This window comes from Heterocephalus glaber, unplaced genomic scaffold (genome assembly GCF_053883595.1).
Source record: "Heterocephalus glaber isolate CG9 unplaced genomic scaffold, H.glaber_assembly_v1.0 deba00001428, whole genome shotgun sequence".
Lineage (NCBI taxonomy): Eukaryota > Metazoa > Chordata > Mammalia > Rodentia > Bathyergidae > Heterocephalus > Heterocephalus glaber.
In genome coordinates this window covers 17457162-17478814 of record NW_028258293.1, presented here as the reverse complement: position 1 = coordinate 17478814, position 21653 = coordinate 17457162, and the positions used below count along the sequence as shown (strand labels likewise).

The 21653-nt window shown below is 44.0% G+C and overlaps 1 protein-coding gene across 9 annotated transcripts in view; it reads left to right on the top strand.

Annotated features, from left to right (window-relative positions):
• Positions 1–21653, top strand: part of Tead1 (TEA domain transcription factor 1) — a 240713-nt gene that overhangs the window by 28361 nt on the left and 190699 nt on the right. The window contains exon 2 of one of the 9 annotated variants that reach the window (XM_087211644.1): positions 1968–1995. The exons of the other annotated variants lie outside the window; for them this stretch is intronic. The gene's annotated coding sequence lies outside the window, so the exon portion shown is untranslated. The remainder of the gene's footprint in view (positions 1–1967; positions 1996–21653) is intronic. 9 annotated transcript variants of the gene reach the window in all.

Here is a 21653-nt window from a genome sequence, read left to right as displayed (position 1 = left end):
TCTTTGCCTTGCCGGTGAATGTCAAATGGAGGTCTGTGGAGTAACTGGGTTAAGGAGCGAGTGAAGGAACATAAAGAGCCTCCATATACAATGGGCTTGACTTCCACACTGCTTCCCAAGATGAGCTTGTTGCTTGTTTGAAAGGGGGAATGAAGTAGGAGGAGCTAAGCTGACAGATGCTCTCTGGAAATCTGTGTTTCTTTCTAGTCATTTGTGTTGTGGAGAACCAACAAGTCTTCAGTGTTTTCACATTTTCCTAAATCACAGGTTTTTTACTCTGTTCCTAGAATTATGTCACCAAATTTCAGTCTAACATAGAAAATACTGCTGTGTCAAAGTTCTCACTTAGAAATCTGTTGTACAAATAGCTGGTATCACTATAAAGTGGTGGATGCATTGTAGAAAAGAACCTGAAACACTCACCTTGGTGAATGAAAGTCAAATTGCTGGATCAGCAAATATGAATAAGAACAATTCTTTCAAATATTCGACACAAACAAATGAAGAAAACTAACTGATGTTATGAGAATAATGGCAGGAAAGATTGCAGAAATGAAGGTTTGTACACGAGTTATTACTGCCAGTTGCAATGTTGCCTGTACGAATTCTACTTATTAGATAGCCTTTGAGAAGGGGTACTGTGTATATAAACTACAAAGTGTACATTATACTAAGATGGTTTCTTTTGCTTTTAATGAGTTATTTGTATTGAAGTGGATCATAATTCTTGAGTTTACTCTTCCGTATCATAGTTTGTTGACCATCCAAGGAGAGGTTGAACTACAAATATTTCAAAGGAAGTGATAAATCACTTTTCTTTTTTTGCATTGGCATACAGTGAAACTTCATTGTTTTAGATCTCTCAAATACAATATAGCTGCTGTCATGTGTGTCATGTGGAATTAAAAAAAATAAATTGAGTTCCATTAGGCAATATAGGCTGTATGCCTACAAAGACTGATAGAGTACCAATAATGAAACTGAAACTTATTTTGAGCTAAATGTACGAAACGAAGTAAATTTTATTCTTTTGAAATTTTGCATGAATATCTGTCAGACCCTGATACCAATTATCTGGGAGTATTTAGTGCCAAATTCACTGGCCTTTAAATTATAAGATATTTTAACAGTATTTTCTTCGAAAAATAAAAGCTTTAATTGGCCAAGGAAACCACTTTTCAGCTCTTTTTTTTCAGTTGAACATTTCCAAACCAGAAATACTACACAACTTTAAAATTAAAAAGTCCCACTGCCCTGCCTTAGAAAGGCTTTTGAGTTACTTTAATTGAATAAATTCCTGAGCCTTCAAGGGAAAGGTTAAGTAGATACCATTTGCAACTATTTACTGTATGTGTAAATCAGGACTTTCTGTGTAGTATTATGTGAACAAAATAGAATTATTTTAGAACCTTCTTTGTGATTGAAAGTGTTCATGAGAACAGTCTCATTTATTTATTAGTACTATCTGTTCTGTATATTGGGATCATACATAGTTTCCTCTGACAGAGGGTGATTCTGGCGCTAAAATTGTTTGGAAGCCACTGCCCACAATTTCCACCTGGCAGTGGATCTCTCAGACTTCAGCCTGCTATAGTTGGATTGGAAATTTGTCATTGAGTACCTCTTGTTTCCTGGCTCCTTAGAAGACTGTCCAGGCCCTCTGATGTGGCTAGACCAGATGTGACCCCCTGATGCCTGTATGTGTCCTGCTGGGGTTCATGAGCATTCCACATCTGAGTGGGAGGTTCAGCAGGCAGAGGGGGTAACAGTAGCATCCCATTCCTTCTCCATAGTGTTCCTCCATTCCCAGAGAGGAGCAGGTGTTGTCCTCATTTTACATGGATGGAAAATCCAGCCAAGAAGGGTCATCCCTTCACCTTGACCACTCTTTTCAGTATGCTGGGTTATTGTTTGTAAGGTGCTGTGTCTAGGGGGAGCATTCTGATTTGTAAACTTCCTCCTTACAGATGGCTGTCCGGAGGTTTTCCTGAAAGCGTAAGTAGCTGTGGCACTTATTTTTCAGGAGAGCCTTTGTGTTTGCAGAAGGCTTGTTTGCTTGTGCTGCTATGCTTGTGCGGCTGGGTGTTCTCTCCCTTTCCATGGAGGAACGTGGTTGATGTGTTCTTTTACAGACTGGCCTGAGACTGGGCTCACCCTTGCTCTCCTCCTCATGCTTTTTGCTTTGGGAGCCAGCCAGCCAACTGTTTCTATGCCTCAGAAACAAAATCTCTCCACTCCATGGAGATAGCCTAAGCTATTTTAAGGCGCGTATTCAGATTTAGTGATGGCACTTGAATTGGTTTTCACAAACTTTGCACCAGAACTTAACTGCTGCACTCTTAGGCCACTATCTAAAACTTAGCCATGTCCCTCGTAGGTGATTCTCAAGATTTACCTGTATACTCTCAATGTCTTTGCAATTCTAACCTACTTAATTCCTGTTTCTCACAACATGAATGACTGGAAAGTAGGGAAGAGGAGGTGACAGCTAGAGAAAGAGAGGGTGATGGCTGATAAAGCAGAAGGAGATAAACACAGCTGTTTCAAAAACATATTAAGTTAGATTCTGTAGCCCGAATGCTCCTCTTGGATCAGGTCAGTGCTGTCATCTGTCTAGCACAGTGGGATGTTGGGTGTTCACATTGATTGTGATGTTTAAGAGGCATCATACATCTATCTAGCTATATCTATATGTAGATATAGATAGATAAATGTATGGTGAACTGTTTAAAAAGATGGCTAAGGGGTCGGGATGTAGCTCAGTGGTTCTGCTGCCTGCCTCGCAAGCACAAGGTCCCGAGTTCAATCCCTGGTCCAAAGAAAGAAAGAAAGAGAGAGAGAGAAGAAAGGAAAGAAAGAAAGAAAGAAAGATGGATAATTTTGGAAGAATTCAGAGAACTAAAAGTTTTAATGATCCAAGTAGTACTGGTATTTGTACTGAAAGTGTAATTGAAGGATTGTTTTTCTGTAAGATACCGGCAGCATGAAATCTCACACTACACTGATTTTTTTTAAAATTTCAAAGAGCTTTCTTTTCTATAGTTAAAAATCTGTGCTTTTGGCCTCAGCTCTGCATTAATAGTTCCCAAAGTGCCTTAAAGGACAGGAAGGATGAGTGAGGCTCCAAATCTAAACTCTGGCAGCTGTGCTCTCATAGGTGTCTTTGCAGAAGCCCTTGGGCCCTCACTCCATCTGCCTTGTGGTCAGAACCCTGAACTAAGGGCCTGCATGGAAGAGGTCTCTTCCAGTGGGGTCTTTCCAGTGTGTATCTCCAGTGTGGTCCAGATCTTACCTTGTGCAGGTCTCGAACCCCGACAAGGGCTTAATCCCTGTCATTCCTCAAGAGACCGAATCAGTGAGGTGAACACGGGTGGATTGGTGCCAAGGGCAGTCTGTCCTCTTCAGAGTCCATCCTGCTGAAAGAGTCAACTGCACGATTGAAACAGCTTTGATCGGAGCGAGGGTGGGAGATGTTTCATCTGCTATTGACAGCAGTCTGAATTGTGTAGCTTTTCTGGAAGGCATCTTGGCAGTAGGGATTAAATTGTCAAATGTACATAGCCTGTGACCTGCTGGTTCCACTCCGTGGCCTTTGTGGAGTGGAGTGGAAGTGCAAGTATGTACAAGGGTATTCCTCACATGCTGTTCAGCAGATTTTATTAATAAGGAAAAGCTAAATATCTTCCAGTAAAACCACACAGGAGAATCTTATTAAACGATTGAAAAGATGAAGCGATCTTATATGTGTTGTTATGGGATGAAGATGAAGAATGTAAGAAAGTTATATCTCACTGTTTATCGTGTGATCCTATTTTTAATGTGTGTCTAAAATGAGTACACATGTGATGTTTTATATACATTAACTTTAAGAAAGAAGAATATACATCAAATGCAAAAATAGTGTTCATCTATTTAGGATTATGTAAGGACTCATTTTCTACTTTCTACATTTCTGATTGTTTGAACTGTTCATAAAAATAAAACCAGAACAATTTTGATATTTAATTTTTTGGGGGGGTACCAGGGATCGAATTTGGGACCTAGTGCATGCGAGGGCAGGCAGCAGAACCACTGAGCTAAATCCCCGGCCCCACTGATATTTAATTTTTAAGAAGCCAGATAGTCTGGGCTCCCTTTTAAGGTTCTCCAGTTAGGCTAGTTTCCCTTAGAGGAAACTCTTTGATCTTTTAAAAGTTCAGTTGCAACACCTCTGCCCTCCCCTGCTTCCCTAAATAGTAACTAGCAAAGAAATAATAAAGTTTTAACAGTTTGTTTAAAAAATGGAATTGTATGTGTGTCCTTCATGAAAATAATGTGTCAGATACCATTGGGCAACTGCTATGCACCGGGTATTTTGGACTGAGGTTGAATAAGACATGGGTCCTGTTCAGGGTTCACAGTAACATTGGGAGTGGATTTATACTGGTAGGTGATGACCAGACTTGGTGCTCATACAGCACTTCCAGGGAGAATGGAGTGAGGGGCTCATGGTTCATTCATGTAACAGTGAGTGCCTGAACTGGCCAGATTCTGTTCTAGGCACCGGGGACAGTGGTGACCAAGCAGGGAGAGTGCTGTTCTCATGGAGCTTTCGTGCAGCACACGAGATAACATAACAGGAAGAGCCTGGTCAGTGTGAGGTGGAGAGGAAAGATAATGACAGCAGAGGGCCCATGGTACCTGACTTAGGAGTGGCGGTGTGTAGAGGAGGAAAGGTAGATGATAGTGTTGAGGAAAGGTATGGAAGAGATGGAGGTGGACTTCCGGGCAGAGGGTTTATTTAGCTGGTGTAGAGACATAAAGGTGGGAGGAGGCTTTATTTGTGAAACCACAGCCATTCTGCATGGGCAACGAGGCTGGAATGCTTTTCAGGCTCTACTGCCAGTGACATCTTTAGGAGTCTGGATCTTATCTTTTGGTGACTGGTTGGCCCACTGGACTTTGAACTGGGAGATGTAATTAGCTGGATGACTTGGAAAGTTTCCTGAAAGGAAAAGAGACTGGAGCCAGAAGGATCATCGTGGGGGCCACTGCTGTGGCTCGGGAAAAGGTGGTCTGGCCATTGCAGAGAGGATGGAATGAAGAAATAAGTGTAACCCATAGACTAGAACAGGAGTTGGAAGAGATTGAGATAGCAAGTTTATATTTATTCACTTGAATCCTGTGTTTGATGTCACCTACCCTTATAAAGGTTACCAGTGACCTCCTGAGACCAAATCCTAGGCTTTTCTCAGCTCACCTTCTCTTTGTCGACTGGGATATCTCATGCCATGAACCTGCGCAGGAACTGCAGATGCTTTCTGTGGGGGTTCTGGACTGGCATAGCTGATACTGCCCACATCAACTTTAGTCCGTTAGTGGCCCTTCTACCACATCTAGGGTTGCATTGAGGTGCAGTTTCCCATCTCTTGCATTACTTGTCCCTTAAAGCTCAGCAAGTAGGTCTTTATACCCTTTGAGGGTTTTACTGAGAATCACCAAGAGGAAACTGATAGAGAGGTAGAGGTAACAAACAGTAACAAAGGTAAAGTAGTGAGGAGGGAGGCTCACAGGTTAACAGTAACAGTGAAGCTCCCTGGCTGAGCCTTACAGGCTTCCAGGTGTCATCTGCTACCACCCAGACCTCCCTATCTTCTCTCTTCCCCTTCTCCACTCCTTACCTCCTCCTTGAAAGTCCTCAGTTCAGCTAGGCACAAAGATGTAATAAGGTGCACAGGGCTAAGCTGCAGTGCCCACTGGATAGTTTCCCCATGAGTCCGCTTGGACAGCTGCATTTTTTGAGGAACACTCTCCATGTCTCTTCTTTGTTCTCAGGGTATAAAAGTAGTGTCGGGACTTTGAGGTTTCTTCCTTCCACCTTGTCATTTTGCCTCTAGAAACTTGGCTGGCAGATCCTCTTTCTGTGAGCACCAGTCAGTCGCTTCTTGGCTTCTTCCACACAGATTGAATTTGTATTTGGGGCCTCTGCTACTTTATTATGTGGCCCTGGGCAAGTTACCTACACTCTGTGGCCAGCCTTCAGGTGGTAAAATGGGAATAATGTATTCATCTGGAAGGTTAGTGAGGCACAGTGGCACAGAATTGAGGGGAGCTGAGGCAGGAGGATTGCAAGTTCGAGTTTCCCCAGAGCATTTTAGCCAGACCTTGTCTCAAAAAAAAAAAAAAAAAAAAAGAGTGCCCCTGGGTTCGCTTCCCAGTACAGCACAAAACAAGAGGGGTTGCTTTGAAGATGAATCCCTGTAAAGTACTTGGCACATTGGCTGGGTCAGATTGAGTACAAAATGTTATTACCAGTACCACCAATTTCTGCTCTTTGGAAATACATCATTCATCAAGGGGTACTAGGAATAAAGTAAAATGAGAGATTGGGTTTTTATTCATGTGAGAATAAATCAAGTCCATTATGATTGGGATTGATATGCAAGCATTATGGGGCAGTTTTGAATAGACAACAACTAGAAGAGAACACTCTGGAAAGACTGAATGGGAAGAGTGAGTCTTAAACAGCACTTGGATTTGAATTGACAAAGCAAGCAACATTAAACTTGGAATCTATCTGGGCATGGCAGTACATGACATAATCCCAACACTCTGGAAGGCTGAAGCAGGACAGTGCAGCAAGGTTGAGTGCAACAACTTAGACCCTGTTTCAAAATACAAAATAAAAGGGCTGGGGGTAAAGAAGTTTAGTGCAGAGGCCCTGGGTTCAATCGCAATAACACACATACACACAGAGCTTGGAGCAAGCTGAATTGGAAAAAGTGACCTTTGTCTTCTGTCTGGTTGGAGGATTCTTTAGTTGGGGACCAGGTGTCTCAGGGTGAGTGTGGTCGGCCAGGTGGGAATATGCCAGAAAATGTAACAGAACATTCAGGCATGGGCTTATCCTTTCTTTCACTTGGTTTGTTCCTGCAGAGATTTCGGGGCTGCCATAACAAAACCACATTTATTTTCTCAGACTCCTGGAGATGGGACAGTCTAAGATCAGGGTTTCTCCTGAGATCTCTCTCCATCTTGTGGTGTCCTTCCATGACCTTGCTCTGTGAGTGCCACAGGTTTCTCTTCATGTGTGCAGATCTCTTACAAGGACACCAGTCATGGATTAGGATTCATCTGATGGCCTCTGTGTTTCTTTGTTTTTTTTTTAAACTTAATCACCTCTTTACAGAGCCTGTCTTTTAAGGTATTCGTAGTTAGTTTCAGTATAGTTTTTGGGTGGGGGCGCAGTTCAGCCTGTCCCAGTTACCTGTTGGGTGTTAGTGGGTGCTAAGCACTGTAGTGGGCACTAGGGACACAGCTGTGATGAAAACAGACAGAAGTCCTGCCCTCGTGGATCTGACAGTGGGGTGGGGGCTGCCTCAGTCTTGTGTTTAGCACTGTCCAGCAGCAGTGTGATTTCAGTACCTGTCCCCCAGCTCCTCACATTCTGCATTCAGGGCCCACTCCTTCATCGGGACAAAGCCCAGGGATGGAATACCTAGTGGTCTAGTGTAACAATGTCAGGTGTCAGGGAGAGGAGTGCTTTCTAGTATGGTGGAGCCTCTTGAGGGACCAGAGAATGGAATGGTAACCAACCGGGAAGGAGGGCCACGTGTCTGCAGAGGCAGGGGAGACAGTTCAGAGTTTTCTTGGTCAAGGGTTGTGTTTGCTCCTTTCAGTGGGGTTGCCAGGCACAGGTGCTGCGTGTTGTTGGGCGTGGAAGCAGGACCACTGGCATGGAGACCTGTCCTGCAGGGGATCTGCCTGAAAAGGCCGGAGCCAGTCACCTTCTGAATGTTTTGGGTTCTAGGTTTGGTTGGCAGATAAAATAGAGGATGCCAGTTAAATTTAAATGTCAGATAAATAAAAGTATTTTTCTGTATTCCCCTGACTTGAATGTCAGGGAAGTAATGTTTGGGACTAATTTTTACTGAAAAATTAATTTTCTATGACATTCAACTTACATGAGCACCCTGTTCTTTTTTCTTTCTTTTTCAGTACTGGGGATTAAACCCAGGACCTTTGCAGTGAGCTGCATCCCCAGCCCTTTTTGAAATTTTGAGACAGGATCTTGCTAAGTTGCCCAGGCTAGGCTCTAATTTGTGATTTTCCTGCCTCAGCCTCCGAGAGTGCTGGGATTATAGGCATGCACCACCACACCTGGCTATTATCCTGTATTTTCATTTGCTAAATCTTGACAGCTATGGCTCTAGAGGCCCAAAGATAAACAGAGGTGACAGGGAAAGATGGGAGAATAAAGAACAAGAACAATCTTGAATTATTAAAACAAAGACCAAAACCCCCCAAAAAAATTTGGCGAAAAAAAATACTGTGCTTATTTCCTATAGCACCCCACCCACTCTTTCCCCCAAACTGAGACTCATTTGCCTCCTTGCACTAAGAAACCTCACACAGAGGTCGTAGCCTGGTAATTTAGGGTGGGCTTCCCGTCCTTCTCTGGCTCTTTTGTCTGTCCACTTCTGGCTGAGGGCGACAAGGAAGGGCAGTGTGAACTCTGGTGAAAAGTCCAGCTAGAGCTGGATGTGGTGGCGCACGCCTGTCATCCCAGCCCTCAGGAGACTGCAAGGCCAGCATAAGGTACATAGGGAGTTCAGATTGAGCCAGACCACATAGAGTGACCCTGCCTCAAAAAACTCCGGGTCATTCTCTCTGCCATTCTATCCATGGCTGTGTCCCAATAAGAATCTGTTATGGCCACTGAAATGTGAATTCTGTATAATTTTTGATTATTTAAAAAAAGTTAAAATCATTCTTCCTTTGCAGACCTTTATAAAAACAGATGGCAGACCAGATTTGGCCTGTGAGCCATAGTTTGCCAACTCTCTTCTAAGTCATCAGCAGAGAACATCACAGAAGCCTGACTCTGTTTTCCCCACTATGGGCTGAGTGGCTTCTTCCCCTGAGGTCAGAGCATCTGCTCCTACCAGGTGATGAACGGCGCCAGGATCTTAAGCTGCAGGTTTTACCCTTTTAGCTGCCCAAGATGCAGTTACTGATCCCCGTTTCTGTAGTTTGCACAACAAAAAAGGTTCCTGTGTGGATTTGTAAATACTTAGAAAATGAACCATTAGTGGTCAAGTCTGTACAGAGAGACAGTATTATAATAAATGTAGTTTATAATGATCATAGACTACAATATCCCGAGTAATTTTGGGCTAATACATAAGTAACTGGCAGAACTGGATGTGAGTACTTGTATGCCTCTGGTATAAAGGTGCCTTGTGCGTATAGCCATTTGCATGCTTGGTATTGTGCGTGTCTAAATGGAAAGATCAGATTAGCTTTGACTTTCTGTCACCAGATGGGTCTCCTGCACCTGAAACCTGGGCAAGAGGCAAGACCTTTCATTCCTGAGTATCATGATGGATGGAGGCTTCGTGCCTTATGGATAGAGGATGTGCCTGGTAAGGTAGACAATGGAATTACACCTCCATAGAAATCACCCCTGGACTGAGAATCAAGTTTGCCTGTGTGCCCTGTAGCATTCATTCTTGCTGAATGCTGGGAGACGAGTGGTTATTAGGTTATGTCAAAGTAGTGTTTGCCTTAATACAGGATCCTCCCTCAGTAACACAATAATGGCAGGGGGGGTAGGGAGGGAGAGCAGAGGAGGAAAGGTGGTGGTGACCTTCTTATTTCTGAAAGTAGGAAGCAACTAGAAGTCAAGGAAGTGTGGTGTTAAACAGTAGGCTGTTAGGTTCTGCACCTGCCTCTCACCAAGGGTCCAGCAAGTGTGCATCACTAACACTGACACCCTGATTGAGGCAGTATGGCTCAGTGGTCAGAAAAGCAGCATCTGGCCCCACTGCCCAGAACCAAGTCCACCAGCTCTCTACCTTGGCCACAGTACCCAACCTTGCTGTTTACTGACTTGTCCTCCAGGGGTAGAAAGTACAGGAAGTGCTCAGAACTGTGCTAGCAGATGGGCCTGATGCAATAAAGGAAGAAGTGTTTTTCTGACCCCTGGACCCTCCTTCCCCCCATCTCGCACAGACTCACCTGTCAATCCTGAGGAAATGTCCCTGGCACACTTTGTGGGTGGTGGTCTGTGGAGATTCCTTGACCCTCCATGACCCAAGGTTCATGAGCTAGATCTGTCACTTGCTGGCTTTAGGTCTTTCTGCAGGTTCCTAACTTCTCAGAGCACAAAAGAGAGACAGTTACATGTCCTTGCCCCTTTCAGGACTTGTCTTGGTGACAGTGCCAGCAAGGTGCAAAGCTGCTCCTCAGAGGGAGATGCCGTTGCTGCTGGTACCATACTCCTCAGCATTCTCAGGCATTCCTTGGTCCCTCTCTGGGTCCTAAGGCTTGGAGAGCATGTTTATAGATTCATGGTTCTTCCACAAAAAGTCTGATTTCTCCCACTGTTTGTAGATGGAATTATTGATGAATTCCAATTCAAATTTGAGGGTGTGTAAGAAGAGCGCTTTGATTTTGTGTATGAGTGTTATTTCTGAGCCCAGTTCTATCCATTTCTTTTTTGTTTGAAATGGCACTCTTGTCTTATTTATTCCTGTAGGTTTCTCAAGTACATCCAAGGCCAGTTCATATTCAGATGACTTTTATATTTTGTCTGTAACTCAAGAGGAGAAATCTATCCCATCACCCTTGATCCTAGTGTGACCTAATTTAAGTGTTTTCCTCTATTCTCCCTAGGCTAGGGAGTGTTTCACTTCATTATGTTGTTCTCCTGTCATTGCACCTTCTTCCATTTAGGGAAGTTCTCCATCTCTGAAGAGCTTGCAAACTTTGCTCAGAAGTGTTCTTGGTGGCAGAGTGGGGTTGTCCATGTCTTTTGAACACCTTTTTTTATTAGTACGTTTGTGATGCATAATGAACACATTCATCGAGGGGAGCTTGTACGCGTACATATCATATCTTAGTCCTTTTTCCTTTCCCTCCTCTCTTCTCTTCCTCCCCTCTCCCTCCATCCCTAGATCCCTTCCCTTTGAACATGTCTTCTGAAATGCATTTCTTCAGGGTTTGAGACACTCTCTGATGGTGACATTTTCAGAAATCAGGTAAGACTAAATCCTGGCCTAGGTCACCCTCAGACTCCTCCTTCATGGTCTTGCAAAGAACAGCAGCCCTTGTTGAGTTCACTCTGACCACAGTCAGCAAGAGAGTGTTTTGGGAAGGTAGTAGAAGGTGCTTGAGCTTCTTGCTCTGCACAGAGGACAAGGGAGGGTTGGAATGGTTGGCCTGGTCTTATGGAGGAAAGCACTGATTGCCGTGGGAGGTAGGGAAAATTTCCCCACTCACTCATGAGGGTGAGAGGTGGCCCACGAGCTTCCTGAGAGCTGTCTGGGTGTGTCAGTACATCCACATCTCCTCCCCTGTTCTCTTCTAATTTTCTGGTTAAAAGGTCAGGCTAGGAACAAGGATTGTTTGGCACTGAAAAAAACAAGCAGCGCTGAGATAAATCTTGGCAGCCTTTTCAGAATTTGATCTGGGTGAAGGGCATGAATTGGGGAAAGGGTGGGAATATTGGTTCAAACTTAGCGAGGTCGGCCAGCTCTACCAGTCTTGAGCTAAGTGCTCTGGACCTGAAAATTAGGCTTTGGGGAAGAAGCACGGAGGACATGGCCTCTCCAAAGAGGGGACGGCTGAGTGGGAGAAACAAATACCAGGTAGCATGGTGTGTAACTGTCATTTGTATCCTTCCACTTTGCAAGCCAGGGTGTGTCCCTAGGTGGAAAGGCTGTGATTTCCCTAATCTGTAAACTCTTTGAGGGCCCGACTGAGTCCCCCCTGGGCTCTGTAAATTGTTACTGGAGTTTTTATTGTTATTGGTACTGGAAAGTGAACCCAGGACCTTTGCACTGAGCTATATCTTCAGCCCTTTTAATTTTTTTAAAATTTTGAAATAGTCTAAATATTGACTTGAACTTGCAGTCCTCCTGCCTCAGCCTCCCAGAGTGCTGGGACTATGGGCGTGCACCACAACACCTAGCTTAGACTTATTTTCTTGGACTGAAAAGAATCTTTGGAATGTAGTTTCTTTTCTTTGCCTAGAAAGGACTTTGGAATCTAACTTCCTCATTTTGTGGGGCCCCAGACTGGCTGTAACTTTGAGGTCCCCAAACTGACCGAGGTATGCGCTGGTCCTGAGCTGCTCCTAGCATGGGGCATAGCTCCTCTTATGTGTTGCTCTTCTGATTAAATCATGGATGAAGCCTGACATACTTAATTCCAAATTAGGCTACTTTATGTATCCATTTGGATTTAAAGTTTAATATGGAAATTATTAAAAAGTTTGATTCATAGTGAGAGTAGGTAATTATTCTGTGCCTATTAAAAATAACAAGTCTATGTCCTGTGTTAACACATGATGCTTTTGATGAGAAATAGGCAAAAATTAGTAGAGAATGCAGAACATGTTGCCTCGGAATTAGGGGGAACTTCTAGTGTTCCGATTTTATAGTGCAGTGCTTACAGTAACTGTTGCAGTAAGTATCATAGACTGCAGCTTTAGTGTGCCTGTGCCCATGAGGAGTTCTTTAGATGCATTAGTTTAATTTCAAAGCACCTCTATAAAGTGAGTGTAGTTATCCTCTCTTTTTTCACCCCCTCTACTAGAGATTGAACCCAGAGCCTTTGCACTGAGCTACATCCTCAACACCCTTTTTTATGTTTTATTTTATTTTGAGGCAGGGTCTCACCAAGTCACTAGGTGGCCCTGGGTGGATTTGAACTTGTGATCCTCTCCCCTCAGCCTCTGACTTTATGGATGAAAGCAGGATTTGAACACTGCCCTGTTTGATATTAAGTTGACTGTGAACTAAACTGTGAGGTGCTCGTGTGTGTTTTCCTAATAACTTTAACCACTGGCACTTTACACATGGTCTGAGCTTAAAGTGCATTTGATACTGAAGTGTTTGCTGCTAATTTGGGGGTGACATCAGCACGACCATTATTGCTCTAAGGGGGAAATGGGGCCCATGGTGACACACGCGGCCCTCCTCCAGCATCCACAGGCCAAAGGGATAGTCCTGCCACAAGCACGCATCCCCCCTGCCCTGCAACTTTCCTGAGGTCGGTCTAAGTGCTTTTCTGGGAACATTCTCAGAGTTAACCCATCTAGCCTTCCCGTCTCCTGTGTACCCACGGGGAGGGTTCCCTTTGTGGGTTAAAGTTCTTTTATTCCCTTATTTTCCGTGTTTGGCTCCCTGTATTAGTTGGGCAGTAAAGAATGAGGTTTTGAGTCCAGGCTCCCTCGCTTCCTGCCTGTGTTTTAGGTGAATCCTAGAATCCTGTTTGCTGGCAGCTTCTTTACCCCTCTGTTTAGTTGTGAGGTTTCCATGAGGACCTGTGAGATGTAATGTAAGCACCCCACCCAGGGCATGGAGTGGGCTAAGGAAGGAAGCATCTTGCTTGCTTTTGTCCTTTTCCTGTAGGAAGAGGAAGAGGATCCTTTTATTGATAAGGTGACTGCGTCCAGTAGCACCCTCAATTTGTGGGGGCTCTTGCTATTGCCTACTGGTTTTTTAATTCAACCATTCTTTAAAAGGACACAGTATCCCCAGCCCCTGTCCTAGCACCTGGGAGCATCTGGGGATATTGTTCAGAACTGGAGGGAGGATGTGCACATTTGCCTACTCCCACATGCTGGTGCCCACCCAGTAGGAGGGGAGACAGACAGATCAGCAAACAAGTACTAAGCAGAGTGCAGAGCCGGTCTACAGCTCACTTACTCATTTAGTCCCCTGATTCTTCAAGCATTTTTGAACACCTGTTATGTTCCTAGTGCTATGCTGAGCACAGGGCATGTGGAATTGGATCATGTCTGTTATCCCGGGAATTATGACACAGAAAAACGGGGATGGGAAACAGATCCTTCTCTTGTTCTTTCATTTTAAAACATTTAATCGCTTTGTAGTTAAATACTCATTTGAGGAAGTACAAGCTTCTAAATAAGCACCCCCACCCCCAGCAGATAATATCTCTGCGTAAGAATTGCCTGGGAGGCTTGGCTGGGTATTTTCGGATTCTAGTGGCTCACTTTCTTGCACTCTGGGACTTTGACCTGCAGCTCAGGTGAGTTGGCTGCAGATGGTCAGTGAATCACACACGGCTCAAACAGTGTCAGATTGACCCTAAAGAAAATGAGAAATGAGGAGGGAACTGTTTCCCAGAGAAGCAGCCTTGGAATTAGAAGCTACAGTGGGCAGGAGGAGCAGGGCTTTGCAGTGCAAGTTTCGGGGTTTCCTGTCTCATGCCGGTGGCAGCTTTGAGCCATTCTGCTGTCAGCCTCCTTGCTGTGAGTGATGTGATTGGAAGGACAGGAAAAGACCGGATAGACAGACTCCTGGGCTAGGGATTGGTGTATGCCAAAAAACTGTATAAAATTTCCCAGATTTATGGTTCATTCTTTCAATGTGGGTTGAGCAGCTGCATATATACTCTGTGATTTCTCTTTATTTCACAAAAATTACTATAACCACAATAAAGGAAACATAAAAAAGGAAAAGAAAAAACCTCACCATGAGCTGTGCACCCCAACACAAATGTTTTCATTTTAACTTTTAGCCCTTGCCTGTGCGCTGGCATATTTCTATAGAGCTGTAATCATATGTAGACTCAATTTTGTATTCTGTTCTTTTCAGTAAACCTTAAGTAAATGCTTTCCAAATGGTTATATAGTCTTCAAGATGATTTTTAATGGTCTTACAATCTATCATCCCACATGCTGAATTTACTTAACCATTCATCTATTATTGGACATTGAGTTTTTTTCCTGTAGTTTTGTGCTATTATAAATGATACTTTGAGATATAACTTCGTCTTTATTTGTAGATTATTTCCTTAGGGTGAATTCCTAGAAGCAGGATTTCTGGGCTAAAGGGCATAATTTTTTGGGGGGGCTGCTTGATGGATATTGCTAAATTGCTTTCCAAAAGATTGGTACCATACTTTACAATACCACCAACAGAGCAAGAAACTACCAATTTCAGCATCTTGGCCTGCATTAGATATTGTAGTTTTGACAGTTTGGCTCAGTGCTTCCTCATTGTTAAATTGGGCTTTCTTGGCTGATGGTCTTTCTTGTTGCGGGTTGCATATGACTTTATCCCCCCCCCCCCCCCCCCCGCCCCCGGTCTATTTTATTTAACTGCTTTCCTTATCCAGGTGCTAGTTGGTTGTGGTCATATTTTCTGTGTAGAATTTTTCAGATTCTTGGATTTTACACTTAAAAAACTAAACTAACAAAACCACATGCAGAGTCCATCTGTGTAATAAATACTTTGGACATATTTTATGGATGGATTAGCTGTTGTGCAGTCTTAACTTCCGTATAGGTCACAAGTTAATAGGGTGGTATTTGGAGAGTAGAGGGTCTTTTTCTCTTCTTTTTACACTCCTCTTTGTCCCCCTCCCCCCATTTCCTGTCTCCCCTTCTCCTTTATGAGCACTATTTTTGTTTCTTTGGAGATAAAACATAAACCCTAAAAAGATCAGCTTTTAGTCATGCACCTTCAACTTATAAAATGCAGGTTTCCTAAATTATGCAGTATGGAATGAGGAGAAAGAAAATCACAGCATTGTAACAAATTGCCTGTGACTATGTAGGAAAAGCAGACATCTCCCATGAAATCTTAGAAAGGTGTGTTTGAGGGTGTAATCTTAGCTGGTGGTACAGGGGAGTCCAACTTGTTTTTCAAGTTGGCCTTGAAAAACTTTGTTCTTTCTGGAATTGCTCACCATCCTCAGGATGACAGAGCCTGCTTGATGAAAAACGCCCTCACTCTGCTGTGCACACCTTGGCCACCAACTTCTTTGTTTATTCGCCTGGGGTAAATGATTGAAACGCCTTCCCCTTTGCAGCAGCATCCAGCAATTGCTGGGCAACTATTGTTCCCCAAGCTCCCAGTGGTGATGCCAAATGCAGGTGTGGCTTTACATTGGCCCCTGAGATCACTGGGATGGACCCCACCAGGACCCCCACCACACACAGGGACAGTAGCCCCCAGTTTCTGCAGCTTAGGGGCTCTCTCTGTGGGTGAAGCTGCCCCAGCGGTGCCTGTTAGGAGAATCTGAAGTTGGCAGAATAACTCAGTCTACATACTGAAGACAGCGGTGGCAGCTCTGTTTCAGTTTAATTTGTTAATGAAACAAGACAGAGCACATTTCCCCCTCCCGCACACCTCTCGGGCTGTTTGAGATGAGGCACAATTAATTTATTTGTGCTGTCTGTGGAGGCGTATGCCAGCTAATGCAGTGTAAGAGCTTTTATCTCTACGTTTGTAATGAAGAGGGGCAGGCTGCTGGCAAATTGACAAGGATTACTGATGACTCATTCTCTGACTGCAAATGCTTTCTTCCGAAATAATAAAATGTGCGCGCACACGCAAACCCAGTTCCTGTTGGAAATGTGCAGAACCAGTTTGGGAAAGTTCAGGCACCTCCGAAACATGGGAGAAGGAAAGAATGGAAGAAAGGCACGATGCTCCTCCTTCTGCCTCCCTGGCCTGGCGTGGCCTGCCAGAGGAAGGGGCTCCTTCCTGCCCAGTGGCTGCCCTGTCGGAGAGGGAACGCCCAACCTCTCTGCTCTGCGTCTTTCCTGGGAAGGCTGGCTCCTTTGTGTTCCTCCTTTGTCTCCAGGAGGCTGCCCTCCCCCACACCCATCTCCCAGTGGGATCAAGCTCCGGAGCCCGTTCACCTGGAGCCTGTTCACCTGGAGCCTGTTCACCTGGCGGGGCCACCCTTTGGGAGCCCTGCCTGGCTGGCTTGGCTGTGTGAAGCCCTGCACCCTGGGCCTGTTTGGTTTTACTCTGAGAGTGCATGCAGGGCTCCTCTGGCCTTTGAGTTCCCCAATCCGGGGCCTTGGTAGTGGCTGTGTTGGTTTTGAGTTGCCCTCTCACCCCACTTTGACAGGCACAAGGCATTCTGGCATTAAAAGAACTTTGTGGCTTACATATCTTGTTTTCCTCATTCTGAGGATGAGGAAATGGAGATGTGTAGAGCTAAAATGACGTGTCCACCATCATATGGAAAGGTAGTGGTGATGAAAACCCAGAAACTTGACCTCATCTTTTTTTTTTTTTTTTTTAAAATTTATTGGTCCATTTTTAGGTATACAATATAATGATAGTTATCATTGGAAATTTGTACCTTTACATAATCTCTCTTGGTTCTTATTTTTCCCCCTTCCCCTGTCCTCCCTTCAACCCCTCCATCCCTCCCTGTTTACAAAGACTTTGTTTCCATTTTTCCATTTTCTCATATTAATTCCATTCCTCTTTCCTTTCCCCTACCCCTCCCACTCCCCTTCCCCTTTGCACCTTTTCTTCCTATTTCACATTATCTATTATACCTTTTCGTCCTTATTTACACTTTCAGTTTCACACACTAGAGAAACTATTCGGTATTTACACATGTGTGTCCTGTTTATTTCACTTAAGAGTATCGCCTCAATGTGCATCCATTTAGCTATAAATGTCTCTAATTTCTCATTTTTTATGTCTAAGTAGTATTCCATTTTAGAAAAAAACCACATTTTCTCTATCCAGTCTCCAGTTGATGGGCATTTGGGCTGCTTCCAAGTTTTAGCTATTACAAATTGTGCTGCTATGAACATGGGTGCACATATATCACTATGGTATGATTCTTTGGGGAAGATACCCAGCAGGGGAATAGCTGGGTCAAATGGGACTTCCAGTCCTGGTTCTTTAAGGTATCTCCATACTTATTTCCACAGTGGTTGCACCAGTCTACACTCCCACCAGCAGTGGAGCAGGGTTCCTCTTTCCCCACAGCCCCGCCAGCATTGGTTATTGGTTGATTTCATGATTGCAGCCATTCTTTCTGGAGTGAGGTGGAATCTCAGCATTGTTTTCATTTGCATCTCTCAAATGACCAGTGATGTTGAACACTTTTCAGCCTGGACCATTTAGCAACTTGGTGAGACCCTGACTAAAGATTTAAAAAAAAAAAAATATATATATATATATATATATATATATAGAGAGAGAGAGAGAGAGAGAGAGAGAGAGAGAGAGAGAGAGAGAGAGAGAGAGAGAGAGGCAGGCATGTAGCTCATTGTGAAGGCCCTGGATTCAATCCCCAGTACAAAAAACAAAACAAAAAACCATGAGATGATATATACGTTCTGTAGTTTAGTAGAATAGCAGGAAGTTCACAGGATATTTTCTGGAGACTTAAAAACAAAAAGTCTGCACTGGTTCAGATAAACAATCTTTAAAGCATAGTCTAAGTAAAGTTTTCTTTTCTGGGTCAAACTCCTGGTAGGACTGGGTGTGCAGGGAGGACTAAGTGTAAATTTTCTCGTCACCTGATGTAAGCAGCACAAATCACTGCAAGGCCTTACTGACTGGTAGAGCCAGGAGGAGTGGGGGAGATTTCACAGATAAGGAAACTATGGGCAGTGAGAGAGATTTTGTGTTAGGAGGAACTCCATTTTTCCAACTATCCACCCATGCAGCCGATAAGCAATAAGCCCACTGGTGGGCTTGGTGACAGGATTAGGATGTAAATGAAACACAGACAGGCCTGTCTCCAAGGAACAGAGAGTAGTGGATAGCATGGCTGAGCTGGCAGGGATGAGTGAAATCAGGGTCCTTTGGGGCATGTGTAGCTGAGGGGAGTTAGTTGGGGTGATTCCTTGAAGAAGCAGTACCCACTGTGAGACTGGAAGCATGTTGACGACCACCGTTTAACAGTGGGGAGCTAGTGTTGGATGAAAACTTGAACCTCATTTCTCAAGTCCAACTGAAGTCAATGCCACTAAAAAGGTGTCATGTACTTGGAGACAGTCAGGGGTGTGAGTGCTCCCTATGGGCCCATACCGTGCTGTACTGGAGTCGCCAGCCCACTCTGGAAGTCCAAACTGAGGTGCACCAGAAGGGAAAAGTGACCACTGGATTTGAAGACTTAGTACAAGAAAAAAAGAATGAAAACAGCTCATTAACAATTCTGCTTATATCTACCACAAGTTGATATGATAATTTTTGGACATTTTGGGCTAATAAAAGAAGTTACTGGAATTAATGTCACCTGTTTCTTTTTACCCTTTAAAATGAGGCTACTAGAAAAGGTGAGATGATACATGTGATGTGTGTGTTTCTGTGAATGGTGAGCTGGGTGGAGAAAGTGAGCCAGGAGAAGGTTGGTGATAGGGACTGGGTTTTACGGTGCAGAGGGGCATAGTCTTTGGAAGCATTTTGCGTCCCAAAGCCTCCTTATATGACCTTAACTAACATCCACATACAATCTAATTGAGAATAAAGTTGAAATTCCTATAAAAAGCATTTTTTAGAAAATGTTAAAAATAAGGCATACGTCATTAGGAGATGTGGTTCCTTTTACAACAAAACAGTTCAGTATTAACACAATAGATGCTATGCTGTGTGCTGATACTTACAAACTCAGATCAGAAACTTGGTCACTCACAGAATGAGAATCTGGAGTGTCGGAAATGCCTTCAGTGCACAATGAATTACAGGGCAGATCTGTATGAGATGCTGTGGATAAGAAAATTCCTGCTCTGTTATACTTGGCTTGCTGTGCTCCAGGAATTCCCTTGCCCCTTACATTGAAGTCTGTCTCTAGGCTTTCCTAGTTCTTGTTACTTGTTTTGTTTGGTCTCAAAAGGCCAGCAAGAATGTCTTTTTTTTTCTGGTCTCCAAGCATTTCATTGTGTGTTCCTGAAATTCATTAAAAAAATGCTTGATGAATGAAGTTTTACTTCCCTTTCCTGGAAATGTGTATGGGTCAGGGATCTGTTGGACTGCAGGGATACTGTGATGAGCAGGACACAGCCCCTGGCCTCAAGATGCCATCAGTCATGGATACAGTGTGACCAGGCCAAGGTAGAGATGTTCCTAATTGCTAAATCTCTTGATTCAAAGGATGACTTGGTTAAAGACAGCAAAGGAGGGAGCTAAGGGATACTTATAGCTGCCTGCAATATGGAGTACACTTTGTGTCATTCCCTTTTGAACCCTGAGACCCAGAAGCTGTGCTTACCTAGTATCCTTCCTGCCCCAGGGCTTTCCATCACAGTGCCAGCGTTCAATATGAATGTTGCACCTGTATCTTAGTTGTACCTTTTCCTGATAGGGAGCCAAGGGGCTAGCTGGAAGACTCTCAGAGGGCCAGGGGCAGAGGCACTTTGGCAGGGCTGAACAAGGGATATTTGAGGGCCACGAGGAAGCTGTGACCTGGAATAGAGTTGGCAACCAAGCAGCCAGTCATTTCAGTGGGAGATAGCATCTGATACTCATCCCTTTGGGCTAGCCTTGTAATAGCGGCAGATAAATAAGCTGCCTCCAGTGTGTACCCAGAATATCTGTCTGCAAAATGTCTTTGAGGAGATGTTTGACTTGCAAGCATGCGGTTGATACAATAAATACATTTTAAATTGTACACCTCTCTGTGAGAGATTTTTTAGTCTCATTTCTCCTCAGGAAAAAATAAGGCCCTTGGTTAACCTCTTTGCTTCCCTAAGTGTAGAATTCTTGCCATGCTTTGTAAGAAAAAGCATTTGTGGAATGTAGAACCTGCAGAAATAGAAAAGGTCTCTGCCCAAACCACTGGGTCTGGCTATTGTTTGGGTGGTGTCTAGGATGTTTTGTGAAGAGGTATTAGCCCTGACACCTGCAAAAACATTTAAGGCGCTGGAATTCAGAGGCACTTAAATTGTTTTGAGATGATTTTTGAGAACTAATGAGTGATTCTCTCTAACATTAGAGGAGCCTTTCCCTTCAGTGACATGTGGCGAGAACAGGAGTTGGCACCTAGAAAAGTCTGTGGCATAATTGGGAACTTAATATTTAGTTCTTGAATAGGCGAAGGAGTGAATGAATGAATGAGGCCCTCTTTTGGGCCTTCAGATCATGTTGGATCAGAGTTCCGCAGGGCTTCTGCAGGCTCCTAAGGGTAGTCAGTGGAGCAGCAATGTCATCATCGCTTTGTTAGTATGTATGCATCACCTGGGCATCTTGTTAAGCTGCAGAGTCTGATTCAGTGGCTCTGGGACAGGTCCAGGTCTAAGATCTGCATTTCTAAGAACTTTACAGGTGACGCCAGTGGTGCCAGCCCTCCCACTTCAACAGGTGCTGTTAAAGATCAGACCAATCATCATGAAATCTTCAGTGGACATCCAGTGTGCACTAGGGATTGTGAGTAAAGGCAGAAACCTAGATCCTCAGTTGGAGGAAATTTATAGACGTGGCAAAAAACAAAACAAAGCAAAACAAATCAAGACTCATCCTCATCTGAAGAAAAACGACTTGTTACTATACTATATGGTGTGATAAGCAGTAGGAGTAAAGAGCTTTTTCTTAGAGGTAGTGCTTGAGCCATGGAATAGAATCTTGTGGACTCTTGGGATTAGTTGTGTCTGGTTCTAACCTGTTGAGCTCCCTAAGTTCTCACTGAGAGTTGGCCACCCAGTTTCTTCTTCAATGCTGTCACAATAGAGAATGCCCAGGGTCCCCGTTTCCAAACTTAGGATGCCAGCTCATTGCCTTGAGGGGCTTTGCCGGAATGAATAAGGCTGGGATGTGTTGCCTGTTATATCCCTGTGCCATAGATCTACAGCCTTTAAAGGTGCTACAATGGCAACTGGTTTTATTTTATCTCACTGGAGGTTACAGGTCCAACACATCTGACTGCAGATTCCCTCCTATTTT